At 49.8% G+C, this 15,800-nt stretch overlaps 1 long non-coding RNA gene across 2 annotated transcripts in view; it reads right to left on the minus strand.

Annotated features, from left to right (window-relative positions):
- Positions 1–733: 733 nt before the first annotated feature.
- LOC144152387 (uncharacterized) overlaps positions 734–15,800 on the minus strand; it is a 408,790-nt gene continuing 393,723 nt past the window's right edge. For both annotated transcript variants that reach the window (XR_013319159.1, XR_013319155.1), the window contains exon 3: positions 734–812. This is a non-coding gene — a long non-coding RNA (uncharacterized LOC144152387). The remainder of the gene's footprint in view (positions 813–15,800) is intronic.

Raw genomic sequence — 15,800 nt, forward strand, 5'->3', positions numbered from 1 at the left:
GGGACCCGAACGTCCGCGAATACACGACATCGGCGTGCTGCTGCTGCTGCAGTCGTGAGCGTCGCCGTGAACGCCGGGAGGCAGCCGCTCGAGAAGCGTCGTTCCCATGGGACGCTGCGAAGCTCCTCTGTTTTCACGCTTCTTTTGCTTTTTGTTTGCTTCGAACTGTTGGGGCAAAGAGCGTCTGAAACAGGATATGCCAAGTTTATGTTGTTCATTTCTTTTAGATCGTGCAACATTACCGGAGAGAAAGCAAGTTCAAGGTGTACGCACTAACTGTTCTGAGCTTATACACATGCGTTGCTTTCCCTGGAGCCGCGTTTCATGGTTTGCCTTTTCCTGGGCCCTGTTGCGTGTTTACTAAGTACGAAGAGCGCAGTCTGGTTAAAAACGTTTTCAACATTACCTGCTGAGTCTATTTATGGGGCTTTCGCACGTACGCACGCACATGAACATAAGCACAGCGGTTAGCTTCATTTTCAAAGAGACATGAATTCTTGACAAGTGTGATGAATGACCTGCCCACTTCTTCCTAAACTCAACTTTGCTTCTGTACAGAAAAAAGTGGTTAGGGAGTGGACATAATTGGCGTTCGTAAACCTGAACTTCTTTATAAGTGTTGCTACAGCTAGGCGACCAGGACCTTGCTCTTTCCTTGTATCAGTAATAGATGCGTCTATGTTGACAGTTTCTGTTCCCCTGTTTCCCCCATTTTACAATAGAAACACACGAAAAAGCGTACCCCAAAGTGGAAGAAAGTATCGTCCCGCGCAGTTCAAATTCAGGGCACTTGACAAAGTTTCCCCTCAGTCCTGAAGAAAAACAGCAAGCGAACCCGAACGATGGGGGCACGATTAAAAGACCCTGCCGCCTTCACAACTCCACATTCTAAGGCACCTAACGTCCTAAAAAAACAAAAATTGAGACATTATGTACAGGCCCACCTGATAGATCAGAGCAAAGCATGTACATCATCTCCTCACGCCGAATTATTCTCATAAAGCGGTTGACTGGCGATGTCCTACTTCAGTGACGTGCCCAACCCTCTACTAATAGAAAGATCGTAAAATCTTGTTGATACGTAGGTGAGGACTTCGGGTTTACGCCTTCTTTCCTGTCTCGGCGGTGTGGATACTAGCCCGCCGGCCGTAGGCTCGCACCATGAGGGAAGACTGTTTGCATGGCCCGAGACATTTGTCATGGTAATGAGTGGGCGCCCGGGCCCGGGGCACGAATTTGCATTTTTTGAAGTTGCCGCGCGAGAGCGCCCACCGTGTCTGGTGCCGCGCAGCGGCCGAGACCAGTACTAGGCAGGCGTTTGGTGCCCGACGATATGATTTCGCTATCCAGACAAGCGCTGTTGACGCGTCAGTGATCTTGTGCACTTTGCCGTCTACGCAGAGCTTGCTGTCGGGTAATTCCTTTGCATACGAGGGCCGAGCAATTTATTTCAGTGCGTCCTATTCAAGGCGTCAGAGTGCAATCTGGCGAAAGGGCCCTCTTTTCCGATTTGCGCTCTTTATTTCTTTAATTTTTGTCTAGTAATCACTTGATGTCGGCTGCTGCGTGCCAAAGTTAGCAAAGTATGGGCGACCGACGACCTAGCATGTCATTGAGCGTACATGAGACCTTTCGTGAGCAGGGTTGCTATCGATATAAAGTTACTTGGAAACTTTTTCCGCGTACTTTTGTAAGTCGTGTCCCGCCACACTATACTGTCTTCATTGACCTTGAGATACCTAGGAAGTCGAAACTTGATCGACCGAAACCCGATCTTTCGAATTTCCCGATCTAACAAACAAATCCGGATTCCCCCGCAGATGCCTAACGGCCCGATCTTTTTGTGAACTCGAACTATAAAGAGATAGATTCAGCGTCATTCCCGATTTAATGAAGTACTTCGAGAAACAGGCACATCTAAAAAAGGAGCAATTCCGATTGTGTTTCTCCGAAACACCACGAACACTATTGGGTCATGTCCCCTGCCCAGGCTGTATATAGTTCCGCAAGCCCTCAACACGATCAAGAAGAAATCCCGCCCAGTTCCTGGGTACGGTCATGTCTCCTTAATGTGGACACCCCAAAATATGCACGGAATTTTCGGCGACCGGTCTCTCGCCATGCAATCTGCCCCGTCAATATAGAAACCCGTACTCACGACTATGAATGGCTTTAGCGGGGACGAAACGGAAAAATACAGGCATTTTGTGCCGTCATTACGAACATGCGCCCACAAGGCAAACAATAGAAAAAAGGACTGTTGACTCATACAGGTTCCAGCGCGTATCAGGAATTTACTGCTGACCGAAATTGAAGCATGCATTTATCTCCTAACTCTCTTTCTTCCAGTACCATCAAATTCGACCGAGAACATTCGTGATGAGCGAACACCACTCTAGGGTAGTGACGACAGGGTGACACCCGTTTACTTATCAAACAATATTACAGTCTAGTCCACTTATAACAATATCCAAGTGCCAAGAAAATCCCACCGTTATAACCGATAATCGTTATAAGCGGGTCGAGAAAAAAAAAGCCACAAGAGAGATCAAAACATTTTATTAGCATGCAAGTGAGGTAGTGCAACTACTCGTTTGCAGAAAAGCCATAGTCAGTCAGCATTGACTGCTTCACGCGAAGCTGACGCACATCTTTTTCGACAGCATCTAATTGCTCCACATAGCTGAGCGGAAGGTCCTTCGCGAAAATGAAGTCCCGTCGGGACTGTATCATTCGTTGGGCCTCGTGCGATGGCGGTACCTGGGTAGGCTGCTCAGCCGCGTCGTCGTCGTCGTCGCTCTCACCGCTGTCCGCTGCACCACGCACACTCGCAACGATCGCCTCGTCACTGAGGCACTCGGACGTTTCCACACCATCGTCGGCATGGAGAAAATCGTCGAGACCCGACACGTCTTCGTGAAGCGCCGACCATAACTCTGGCACCCCTTCATCGTCGGGTGCTTCCGTGGCCTCCCCTGGGATCGCTTCCTCCTCGCCTGCTTCCTCCTCGTGACGCATTTTCGGCGCGCGCGGTAAGCGGATTCAATCGCTATATCCGATATCGCGGCTCGGGAGCATCGTAATAAGCGGGTTAGTTTACCATAGAAAGCATACAAAATTGGACGGTGCAATCGTTGTCCATCGTTATATCCGATATATTGTTATAAGCGTATCGTTATAAGTGGATTCGACTGTATTCGGCGCGGAAAACGCCGGAAAGAGCCGAAGCTCAGGACAAGATAACAGGATGACAATAGTTCGTGCCAATATTCGCTGAGCATAAAAGGCAAGGATGGACGCTTCTGTGGTCAGTTCGGCGGAAGCACAAGCATGGTGTTAAGCGTAAGCAGAACGATATTTCCGCTTAGCTGAAAAAGGGAATTCAAAAGTAAGACGCCTTCGGCATCTGTTCAATGCGTGAGAGACTGGGTGTAAAAATCACAGCAACTTGAAGAAAGCTCCGCGCCGACAAAAGCACGCGGTGAAGAAGACTGACCAACCATTACTCGACGCGAAGCTCGCCGTGGCTTGGACACGGCTATCGCATACCCTGAACAGGAGGGACTCGCAGTCTGAGGCACACTTATTCAAGTAGCCGACGTGGTGCGCTTTCTGGACATACACTAGGATCAAAGGCATCAGTGCAAATCCAGATCTCCTCGTTTTTTGTCTGAATAAACCGTGTTCGTTTCTGGAACGATTATTCCTTATTCTTTGTGTTTTTGACCTTGATTCGTTATTATGGATGGCTTACATTATGGACGATTTTTCTGGAAAACGGAGGCGTCCATATTAACCAGACATGTCTACTGATTGATTGATTGATTGAATGTGTGGGTTTAACGCGCCGAAGCAACGCAGGTGATGAGGCGTGCCGTAGTGGAGGGCTCCGGGTTAATTTTGACCACCGGGAGATCTTTAACGTGCGCCGAAATCTCGTACACACGAGCGTTTTTGCTTTTCGCCTCCATCAGAAAAGCGGTAAGTTCCTTATCCTTTCTGCAGTAACCAAGACCACAACCGCCGCGCGTGCATTGCTCAGCACAGTATTATCAGTAAATGGTAAAAAACTCGCTCAGTCATTACCGTACAACTGACAGGTAACAGCAGGTTCATCGCCCACTGAAATTAGCCGCGTCATTGAACTTTGGCAAACGACTATAAATTGAAGACACATGATACTTGTCCCATCCCACCATCGTCCTTACGGTTGTCACGAGGACTACTTCTCGCAGCTGCAAAGTTCGAAACTTTAAACATCGTAGCGCGAACATGCGAGCCTCAGACGGTGCACTTTTCCCTCCCGCACAGCTTGCACTGACGTCAGCGCGTCTGGCCCGTTCGCCCGCGCACCCAAAACACGGAGAAAGGTTGCGCACCTTATCTAATGTTCCTATCTCGGGGAGCATCAGATAAGCTAGGACCTAGAAGCGGCGCTCTGCAGAGGACCAAAGCGGAAGTGGCGACAACGGAGAATTGCTTTGTACTTGTATTCGAACCCCCAGCCTCGCCTGTCAAAATCTAATTTCGGAGTGCCTTCGTTCTATCCTGCCTTTTTGCGCGAGCGAATGTTTACCCGAAAAAAACCAACTCGCCCAAACCTACACATTATCAGTGTTTTAGCTTACCGTGCGTACCGTGTGTTCCGTGCGTACCATACCATACCATATGGTATGGTATGGTACCATACCATACCATACCATACTGGGTACCATAAACCGAGTGGGCATGTGCGCATTCGTTTCAGTAAGGTGGCTTAGTACCGGTGACAGGAGCCCGGCCCTTGCTGTGCCCGCGCATTCGTTCCGCTGAGCGGTAGCACGCGTCGCCATGCCCGCGCGCGCATGCGCAGTCAGGTCCCGGTACACACGGTACTCCCGGAACATACGGTACACACGGTAAGCTAGAACTCTCTATTATCCCTTCGTTTGTCCCGCAAACCAGCGATACGTGCACGGGCATTCGATCATTCGCGGACGGACAAAAGAACCTTCAGGAAGTAGCGCCGGCGCGCGGAAATTCCAACCGCATCGTGCGCACTCCCTCATTCTTCCAGCTCGCAAGCCCGGAGGGGCTGTCGCTCTGCCAGCGGTGTCAGCTAAACGCTCCGGAGCCAGGGCGGCAGGTGCGACGCACACGCGGCCGCACACACGGGGTGACGGAAGCGAGCCCGGGTCTTGCGCCGTGGCATCGCCCGCGGCTCATTACTCAGGGCGGAAGGAGGGGGCCACCTTCGCGACGCTCCTCGAGACACGGGATCTTCCTGCCACGCTGCAGCAGCGGACCACACAGGACGCTGGCACCGGATGCGAAGAGATGCGCTCCGCTCGACTCCGGGCTTGGCTCCTCTCCGTGGCGCGCAGACCCGGGTAAACACGCAGGTCGTCTCTTTTACGTCTCTGTCTCCCGGTTGCTGTTTAGTGGGCTGTGGGAGTCGAACCGGCGGTCTTAAGCGCGCTGAGGCGACGCCATGGGATTATGGACGGCGTTCCACGTTAGACTCAGGATTAGTGTAAGCCACGTGGGATGCTTTGTAGTGCTGCGATGCACGGTTTCGTAGTCTGCCTTCGTGGGAAGCATAGTCCCTGCGACTAACTCGCGTACGCCCACCCTCGTACTTGACAAAATAAGGCCACCAAGGTGGATCTCGGGGATGACACGTACGGAAGTGGTTTTAGCTTCGAACATCGTCTTTACGAACTGTCGACCGAGGTTTGTTGGACTACCTTTTGTAAAAAGTACGGAACGAGATGGGCGTTTCCCATAAAGCATCGCAGAAAACTCAGCGTGCTTTTCTATTACTTCAGAACTGTAAGGGTCTTTTGTGAAACTCTTTTAAGTTGGAATTTCCGAATAAATGCTCAAAAGCGGGATGCAATACACCGAGCACTTTTAAAGTCTGCTTGCCAACGTCGGACCCACGCAGTGTTGGGAATACATTTTTTAGGCGCCCTTTTCGCACCGTCGTAGGAAGTGCCGCAGGACCTGTACTTAAATGCCTAAATAAGGATCAATGAAACGGTATATACCAAGTTCCTTTCAATTCACTACTACACGCGACTGGTGTACTTGGATGACATTTATTCAAAAGCAATATAATAGCGCTTATATGAAGACATTAAGGCCCTTTGTCCTTGTATTAAATACCTCCATTAAAGCCTCATTCATCCATATGAACCGCTATACACCGAGCTTCTTAGAGCCGCTCTCATCCCCGCACAAAATGCGGTGTTCAGAAGACGTTTATATAATGGCAAGATAAGACGTTTTATATCACAATGTAACGGCCTAAGGGCCTTTTATCAACACTCTATAACGTCCCAATAATCCGTAAAAACGGTATAAACGTAGCCCCTCTAAAGTATGCTTCACAATGCTACAAGGGTGCTTTGCTGAGAAAGCATTTTTTCTTATTTTACGGGCTATGCAAGCAGTCTAATAGTATGCAGGTATGAAAGAACTGGCGCATTTTATTAAAAGCATTTTCTTATGTGAGTTGTCCCGCGTCGCCTTGGTGAAAAGGATGAATTCCGGACACAGAGGCATCAAGCATAAAAGAGACTAAAATAGGTGAACCTGTATAGGAGGTAGGAAAAATAGATAATACAAATGATGCAAAAAACATACACAAAACCCCAAATGTCCCTTCAGTCCTTACACTACAATACTGTCCACACCCTCTATCCTTATTGCTTCTTAATCGCTATGTTCACACAGCACTTTTCCTCGCTGCCCCGGATCGTTGCGGCAGTCGGGTGTCCAATGCCGCTGTGGTAGCGTCCGTGAACAGACGTTAAGATGGTGACGGAGCCAGCGGGACGAAGCCGCTGATGCGTGGGTGTCCGTGGACGTCTCTGCTGAGGCCAGCGGGACGGAGCCGCGGTTGTCCAGGCGCACTTGTGTCGACCGATTGAGGTGGCCAGCGGGGCAGTGCCGCTGGTGCAATAGAGTTTCATACAATGGACCTTTTTCCAGTACCGTAGCCCTCTTGCGGCGGCCGCCCGAACCACACTTGGGGGAATACAGAACAACACGCCCCCTTTTTTTCCGCCTGCCCTGCTCAGCTGAGGAAGGCGTCTGTGGCGCAATGCATGGTTTTCGTGGCAGAGAAATTTAGCGATAGCAGTCGTAGCGCCTACCTGTCGGCCGCTTTCAGGGTTCAGAAAACCGAGCAGCACTTAGCTGGCTCGGCGTTCGCAACTGGCTAGTACAACATGGCGTCGTTTTGTTTACATTTTGCCCATCAATAATGGCGGATCGGTCGCTGGGAGCGAGAGTAGCGCATGCGCAGAGCGCTACTGGAAAAAGGTCTATTGTATGAAACTCTATGGCTGGTGCCTTGCGGGTTCTTCGGGTTCGGGTCCCGCCTCTTTCAATGGTGGTGGTGGTGGTACCAGTAATACCCACTAGTACCAGTAATGATACCATAGCCACTCAGGGGGATCGGCCAAGAAATAGGCACCTTACCGAAAGAAACTGTGTAGCTTTTGTAGAGAGAGAGAGAGAGAGAGAGAGAGAGAGAGAGAGAGAGAGAGAGAGAGAGAGAGAGAGAGAGAGAGAGAGAGAGAGAGAGAGAGAGAGAGAGAGAGACGTTTATTGAAACAACAGGGACGGTGTAGGGGAGAAAAAGGGAAATATTTTAAGATTAGAACGGATTTTTCTTCTTCTTCTGGCAATGATGCGTACCCACTGAGGGGGATTGGCCATGGCTTTCTATAGAATGGTAAATTAATGATGGAAAATAGAAGGAAAACACTAACGCTTCTTAGGGGCAGGGCCAGATAACTGATCGTACGAATGAGCTAACATAAAAGTCTTCCGGTAGCCATGATGTATTCGTGAAGGAGGAAGTAAAGATCTCCCCTTCCACCTGCTTCTCGTCTTCCTTCTTCTTCTTCTCTCTTCTTTTCTCCACCAGCATCTAGAAATTTCTGGCTTCATTCCCTCTTCTTCTTCGTCGTCTAGCTTTTCTTTGCACACTGGTTCCTGACATGGGTAAAGTGCGGTACATCAAGCGTTACAGACGAACACGCTGCAAGTACCCTCGTTAAGTCCACGTACAAATTCTTGAGAATTTAGAAGACGCCGCCTAGAAATCGACGGCACGACGCGCTGGCATCTATGGTGGTGAAAATACGCTCCTAATTGTTTCGGGTGCCCCTCGACATCCAAGATAGGCCCTTGTTTTCTTTTGGGACTAAAATGGAAATGTAACGGACACCCATACCATCGGCATTTTTCTTTCTAGGACGGCGGTAGAGGCCGGATTCATGCCACAGTGAGAATGCAGCTTCCCTTAATATGCACGCGCATCCTGCATGAATCTAACCCAGGTTGTCTTGGAAACTGAAACCGAAACGTCGACTTTAGTAGGACATCAAGGTTTCACCTTCACTGCTATCGCGGCCAGAAAACTGCAAAACTAACACTCAACAGCTGCGGACCTAAGAGCATTGCGATGTCGCAAAATGCTGCTCACGTCACGCAGACGGTAGCAGTGCGACACGTTTGTGACCATCTTCTGCAGCGAATTTTGGATGCACTAAACTTCTGTAGCATAAAGGTTGCGTTCACTGGCGAGGCGCGCAAGCAGGCAACCATGTGAGTGCGCCGTCACTGGTTACGTCGGGCTCCGCGGGATGGCGGTACTCTTCCGTGCAAAGCACATGATGAGTGTTGGACGTTCCAAACTCTACCCCACCGAACGCTGCCTCGACTCCAATGTGAGTGCGATTAATAACATCTCTGTTGACACCACCGTTGAGAATCGGGTTGAAACGGAGCAGACAACGCACGCCTGCCTTTTTTTTTTTTCTGCGGCATGCGAGCGCAGTGGCACTAGAGTGTAGTGGCACAAGCCGTGCCATGTCCGTGGCCGTTTCCAGTGTTGCCAAGCAAATAAATTGACTGCTAAACTTATCAGCGAATACCATCCAGCCGCCGTATCCCTCGTCGAGTAGGACGTGTAACCTCCCTCCTTGTCCTCATTTTCTATTTCCCGCTGTGATATCAAATGTATACCGACTATACCCTCGGAAGCAGGCTACAAGGCACCTCGGGAGACGCTCCGGGCACAGTGCCAGACGGTTCTTATGGCCACCGGTTGCGCCGGCACGCGTGCCTCTCCGTCGGCTGCTACTTTCGCTTCCGACTCCAGGGCGCCAATTGCTCATGCGACTGTCACGCGGGGAAGACGTCGACCGTCGCGTCGACGGAGTTCAGGCGAGCACCCACGCACGGCATACACTGCCTTGGCTCGGCTTCAACGTTGCTTCGCTGCCACACCAGAAGGGAGGCACTCCTCGTCGTGTTGTTGTTGGAATTCTTCTCCAGCGCTGTTTCGCTGAGTCCGCGCTCGCCGAAGAAAACGAGGACGGAACCGTTGCCGCCGCCCCGCTTGTGCACTTGCTGCCGCTTCTCTCCCGAGTCGTGCCAACTCCTGCGACGAGTCAACAACTCCCCTCTCGTATTTCCGATTTATTTATTTTTTGACCCCCACTCACTACGTCCGCCTCGTCCGCCAATTTCTCTACGCTCCTTCAGAGCTAGCTTCGTTTTTTTTTCCCGCCCTTCCTGCTGTCACTCAAAGAGCTGTGCGCTTCAAACGTCAGTTTAAATGCGACTTCGCGCTTCTGCGGCTACCGTCAGCGGACGATGCCCACGCCTTCCGCGCCGTAGTCGGGATGGCGGTGACAGTAATTGTTGCTATCTTTAATAGAGCAATGACGGCCGTTTCGAGTCAAGCCAAGGCTGAAACGTTAAAAAAGCAGTCGCAGAGCAGAGTGGTAGATGCCACGCTAGTAGCCAGATAGTGCGCTTCCGTTTGTTTCTGCCCAACGTAAACAGCTGCTACCAGAGAAGGCGACCAATCAGAGCAGCATAATCCGCCTCCATGCGTGACGTATGTCGTTCGTACGGAGGGAAAAACCCAGGCCTTCTCCTTTTCCAGTCGGTGCGACTGTAACCATGCTGAAGGTGGGGATGACGAGTGCATGGGTGATTCACCCTGTGGCGTCGACTCACTGGAGCTTGGCTATATACTACGCCTTAGACATGTGGCCAATGCAGCAAGTGTGTAATTAAACTATATATACTCCGAGTTCACAAGCGCGCCAGACTTTGCCTAGCAGCAACCCTGAAGCAGTTTTTTAGCCGACCACAGTTCGTAATGGCACCGAATTGTCTCCGAATGCCAGACACGCAATTAAACCGAAACTGTCGTCCGTGGGAACGGGCCTTGCCCTTTTATTCTTCAGGGAAGCGGCGTGGGGGCCACGTTCATGGGTGTCTCAGAGTCTAAACTTTAGTTTCTAGGCGATCAAATCTTGCGGGAGAGTCGGCGGCGCCTGGGGTGAGTTTGCGGTTACGAGTGCTACGACTGAGTTTGATACGTAGGAATGTAAGCTGGTTGCTCAGCGAAGTTGATATATGGTATTTAATCGAGATAACGGTAGTCGAGAACTTGGATAGCGGTAGTCAAAAGAAGCGTCACTTTTGCGACAAGAGTTGAGGACCCGAATATTCATAGAAAGAGAGGACGGAATTTGTGTTTGTCTTTTCTGTATGCACTGAATCGGAATAGATGATAAACATGACGCTGTAGGACGAGGAGGATGATAAGAAACTAAATCAAGAATATCGTGTTAATTGACTTTAGAAGCCGTGACTGTACGCATTCTTTTAGCCGGTGCAGTGAAAACACAGCATCGAGGCGAAGAAAAATAAACAGGCCCTTGTCTCTTCCCCTATTGGCCAAAATGTTTAATAAAAGTTTGCACGTGAAGCCATGGATGAAAGCTCAGAACGATGCTGATGCTTATGGTAGCATCCGCTATTTCTTTACTTATGCCTGCGGATCTCCCTCAGTAGCTATAGAGAAACTTCAGGACTATTTTAGTTCCGCAACAAATTATTACTACTCTGAATCTTACACCATCACGCTCGCGCCCGTATACAGAAATGAGGATAAACAAACAAGATACCAACTGCACAGCCAGCGTAACCAATTCCTCAATTCTAGGCTAAAAAAACAAAACAAAAAGGAAGATCCTTCGTTATTTTGGAGCCCATTTCTCCCCTTTCTCCACGCGTACCCCGAAAGTCAAGCGCATGTCACCGTTCCGTTTTGGCCCGTTTTCATCTCAGGCTTGTTTTACTTCCAACTACGTGCCTGCCGCATTCCGCTACGCAATACTCTCTCTCCGCTTCCGGTATTATTTCAATTTCGGTGCCTCGCAGAGACAAAACTAGTTTGTCACACGTCTCCACTTCCTCAGGGCTGCCGGGTCTCGACACTGCGAAGACAGAGCGCAGACCCTCCACACGGGGCGTCCTCTCGAAAAGCCGGCTCATCACCTCATAGACAGACAGCTAAAGGGTTAAAGCTAACACTTTAACAACATTTCAGTCTTCCTTCTCTATCTCTTTCTCTAAACTTCTGACTTGAAACACTACAGACTTTAACAGTTGGTGCGGTTCATACACTTGGGTCGTGGAAATGGCGCTATTTTTTCTACTGTCGACGACACGGCGTCCAGCAACCCTTTCGTTACCTCGGTGGTGACAGCGCGTCGTCGGTAGTAAATGACAGTCCGAACAAAAACCGAGTCGAAGCGGTGAAGAAAACCTGCCGCCAGAGGAGGCGTAGAAAGACGCGGGGACGCAACGAGGAGACGGAGATACGCCAGTCTTCCTCTGACGGGATGCGGCGCGGAGGGAAGAAAGACGGAGGGAGGGAGATGAGGCGGGCGTAATTAAAAATAACCGAGTCTGCGTCTCGTTTGCGGCCTGCGGGCGGAGATTCGTCGCGGCGGTTCGTCTTCTCGGTGTCGCGCTCTGCCTTCTCTTTCTCCTCTCGAAATAAGAAAAAGAAGGGAAAGAAATGGAAGCTTGTAAAACGGATCTTGGCAGATGCGGTGGCGGCTTTCTGGATGCCGCGAGCACGTGCTGTGTTTGCTCACAAACGGGGCGGTTATTTTCTCTTCCTTTTCTTTCTTTTGTTGGTACGGAGAAAAGATGTCTCTGGGGCAGGGACCTCCCACTCGACAGTCGAGCTTTTCATTAGGCCTGCGTTGATATCAAGCACAGCGACGCGTAGGACGGCAGTCGCTGAAAAGGCACGCGCGGTCTCTCGAGTAGTGCCACTATTATGACGCATCGTAGTCTCACTGCTGAGGCTGAAAACACAAGCACGTGTAGCATGAAGTGTAGCAATTTTGCATCAACAGCTATTCCTTCGTTAACCTTTTCAAGTAGTCGATACGCCCGTAACTGAAATAATGACAACGATGGAAGAGGCGAGAGAAGTGCTCCATCGAAGAATGCACGAAGAGACGCGGTGAAGTCGACCAGCTTTGCCTGACCTGTATGCCGGAATCTTTATCAGCTTACGGACAGTTGTAAGCGAAGTAATTTGGCCTGTCGCCTGCAAACATACAGACATACGTCCACGGCTGCTGAGGTTGGTTAGCCACCCTTCTAAACGGTATCGCATTTGGACGCCACGGGTGTTAAATGTTTGTCTCTAAGGATATGGGGGAGCTGTACGCACCAATTCGATCACGTATTCCCCTACTCCCTAATCCCGCTCCACAAAACCGAAAAAAAAATGCGGGAAGCCGGAAGTACGATTTGCTGTACAATTCACAAGCGCATACAGAGTTATGCTCTACCCCAACACCCTTTAAATTGACAGACAATAACTTTTTGTGGAGTGCATGTCGTCTAGCCCGTGTGAAAGCCAGGCGTTTTATACGTTGGGGTAACAGCGAGAAATTTACAAATGAACAGGCGGAAACAATTTCAATTTTGCACTAAAATTTCCGAAGTCTGAAAGGTAGCGTCATCTAGTGACTAAACGTGACACTACGTTACGTGTACAGACAATTCCCTAGATTTCAACGCGTGATTCATAAGCCGCATTGAGGAATCGTAAAGGTTGAACATTATTGCTGTTTCAGTTGGAGACAAGTTTTTAAACACCTTTTGTCATCTGAAGTGCAGTTAAAAGTGTGTTGCCGCACGGCCCACTGTCATGGCTGCTGGCATTTTTTTGGCGGGAAAGATTCCGATTTCAAACGTTCTAGGGCGCTATCAGCAAAGCCGTTTCGGGTGAAGGGGTTTTAAAGGGACACTGAAGTGAATTTGTCAAGCTCCCGTTTTCGCTTGCACTGCGTAGACTGGCTCAAATTAGCACACTTTTCATCGTTTATCCGGTTGACAAATCGGTAATTATTTTACAAAGCGCGAAAGAAGAAAAACTACCATGCGCGGTTTGCGGCGGCCGCACCAACTAAGGCTTGAGAGGAGGGGCGCCGTGATTGGACGATGCCCAAGCTTAGCAATCACACAAGTTTCGGTTTCGGTTTCGGTTCTGTAAAACATAACCAATGGCTTTGTTGGATGGGCATTCTTAATATCTCAGTAATCATCGTACCGCGCTTCTGCCATGTTGTCGGCTGTAAAATGCACAAGATAAGCCTCCCAGGACGGCTTGTAGTCGTAGCATTCACTAGCCGAGACCTACGCAGTGCATGAACGCCCTCCGCGTACCCGCAGACGCCCAAATGTCATGCGCTTTTCCCCCATATTTGGAGCTTGCCTCCCTCATGCCTGTATCGTAAAAAGCGTGTTCGCACCAGGCCAAGGGTCTGTTCATTCTGGCCTGTGCCCACTGCCTGCAAGCAGTCGGTGCTTATGGCAACAGCACGCCAACGAGAACTCGCTAGCGCGCCAGTGCCAGCCTGCGCGCGTTTTGTGAACTAGTTCGTGTAGCCATGAACGTTGCGGCCCCAAAAAAGGTGAACTCAATATAGAAAACATCGGCGGAAAACAAAAAAAGTTAACTTACAAAAAAAAAAAAAAAAAAGCACGTACCCGTGGGGATTCGAACTCGTGACTCGCAAAACATTTGCAATGAATTCCTAGCGCCTCAGACTGCTAGGCTACGGAGCTGACTCGCAAAACATTTGCAATGAATTCCTAGCGCCTCAGACTGCTAGGCTACGGAGCGGGGCGCGAAGAACTTGCTAATATAGGGTATATATTGTACAACCGATTTACACTTTTATTTAGTTTTGGCATTTCAAGCCGCTTAGGTGACTATTTGTTGTACTGCGATCGTGCAGTAAGCGTCGCCCGAGTTTCCACAGTAGCTCACGTCTAGCAATTGCATTTCGTAGACGGAAAAGCGTTCGCAGATGCGTAGTCGTGCTGCTAACCGCTGTGCTTGTTCGCCCAGCGCAAAAAAGTGCTTCCCGCGCCCTAATTTTACGCTGTACGGTAAAAATATCAGTTGATTTTATTTGCTTAGTACCTATATTGACTTCGCTGACTCTTCTCCCGCCTTCAAGAGGCCTTATATTTCCCTACTGGCGTACCAGTCAGCGAAGCGTCGCATGTGCAGCGCTTGTGTGAAGCGACCTTGACTTGGAGCTAGATACAGTGTACAAACAAACCAAGTAAAGAAAGGCACATTCTTCCATTCACAAACGTGTCCTGGCTTCGTTTCAACTAAGCGAACGAATTGCGACCAAGCAATTTTTTTTAACCTCCTTGATTGCGACGACCCGCCGGCGGCCGGCGGACGAAACGCTGGGCCGACTGACTCTGTCGGCCGGGGAGCCGTGCAGTAGCGCAGCCGTGGCGAAGCCAATTGCCAGCTCATCCCCTCCTGACGTCACACGAAAACGCCACAGAAAATGGGCGAGCGTAAAGAGAGGAGGACAGCGTTTTCGAATTAGTTTTTCTACTAAATAAAATCGCGTAAACGCGCCTAGAGTGGTCGAAACATGGCCTGGGGACTCCGGACTACAATTTGCGCTAGTAATCCCGCAATGTTTACATATCACTTCAGTGTCCCTTTAAGCGGTGCCCTTTCTTTTGGGACGGAGAAAAAAAATGTGGTTGATTCCTCTGTCATAGAAATTGGTAAAACACGAAAATGAAATGTGTAGCGAAATCTGCAGCTGAGCATGATTTTCGGGACGGCGGCTGCCTTGTGGGTGTGCTTGGCGAGCGACGTCCTGCTGGCGGGTCGCTTCGGCGAAGCTGTACTGGCGTCATTTCCGTGATGGATATGACGTCAGCGAAATCTTGGTATATCCGGCATAAAACAGTTTCATGTTAAAATATAAAACACGAAAACGAACAACTCTATGTATTAACGTACTCTTTGGTACTAAAGGTTGCTTTCAAGCAAGAAGACCTCCTGTGCAGGGATGCACCCTTTACAGTCCGCTTGCTTCGCTCTACTGGCGTCACTTCCGTGACGGATATGACGTGGGTGAAATCTTCGCGTACCCGGCAATAAAACACTGTCGTGTTAAAATATATTAGACAAAAAGCGGTTGTTTCCGCCCTGGACTAAGGGTGCTTAGGAAAATAAAGTTTACTTCCTTCCTTCCTTCCCCATTAAAGTCAGCTTCAGTATATACAAAAATGCGCAGCTGGGAAGCCTTTCATTCAGGGACGACATACATCCACAGTCTGATATCAAAGTATGAGGGCCCAAAGAAAAAAAAAAATGCAACCTCCCCTCGCGGGAACCCTGGTGTGATGCGACGCTGAGGGGGGTTCAAGCGCAAGCAGAGAGCAACCGCCGACCGAAAGGCCGCCGGACAGCGGCACACCGATTATATGCGCAGCGCGCCCGAAGGAGAGGAGACCGCGGAGAGAGAGTGCCGCGGCTATGACGCAACACAATCCAACACAATCCACTTTAATCCAATCCAATCGAATCCAATCCAATCCAATCCAAATCCAATCCAATCCAAGTCAAGCCAAGGCAAGCCAAGCCAAGC

This window comes from Haemaphysalis longicornis, unplaced genomic scaffold (genome assembly GCF_048455015.1).
Source record: "Haemaphysalis longicornis isolate Haplotype H1 unplaced genomic scaffold, Haemaphysalis longicornis Haplotype H1 scaffold_9, whole genome shotgun sequence".
In the NCBI taxonomy this organism is placed as follows: domain Eukaryota; kingdom Metazoa; phylum Arthropoda; class Arachnida; order Ixodida; family Ixodidae; genus Haemaphysalis; species Haemaphysalis longicornis.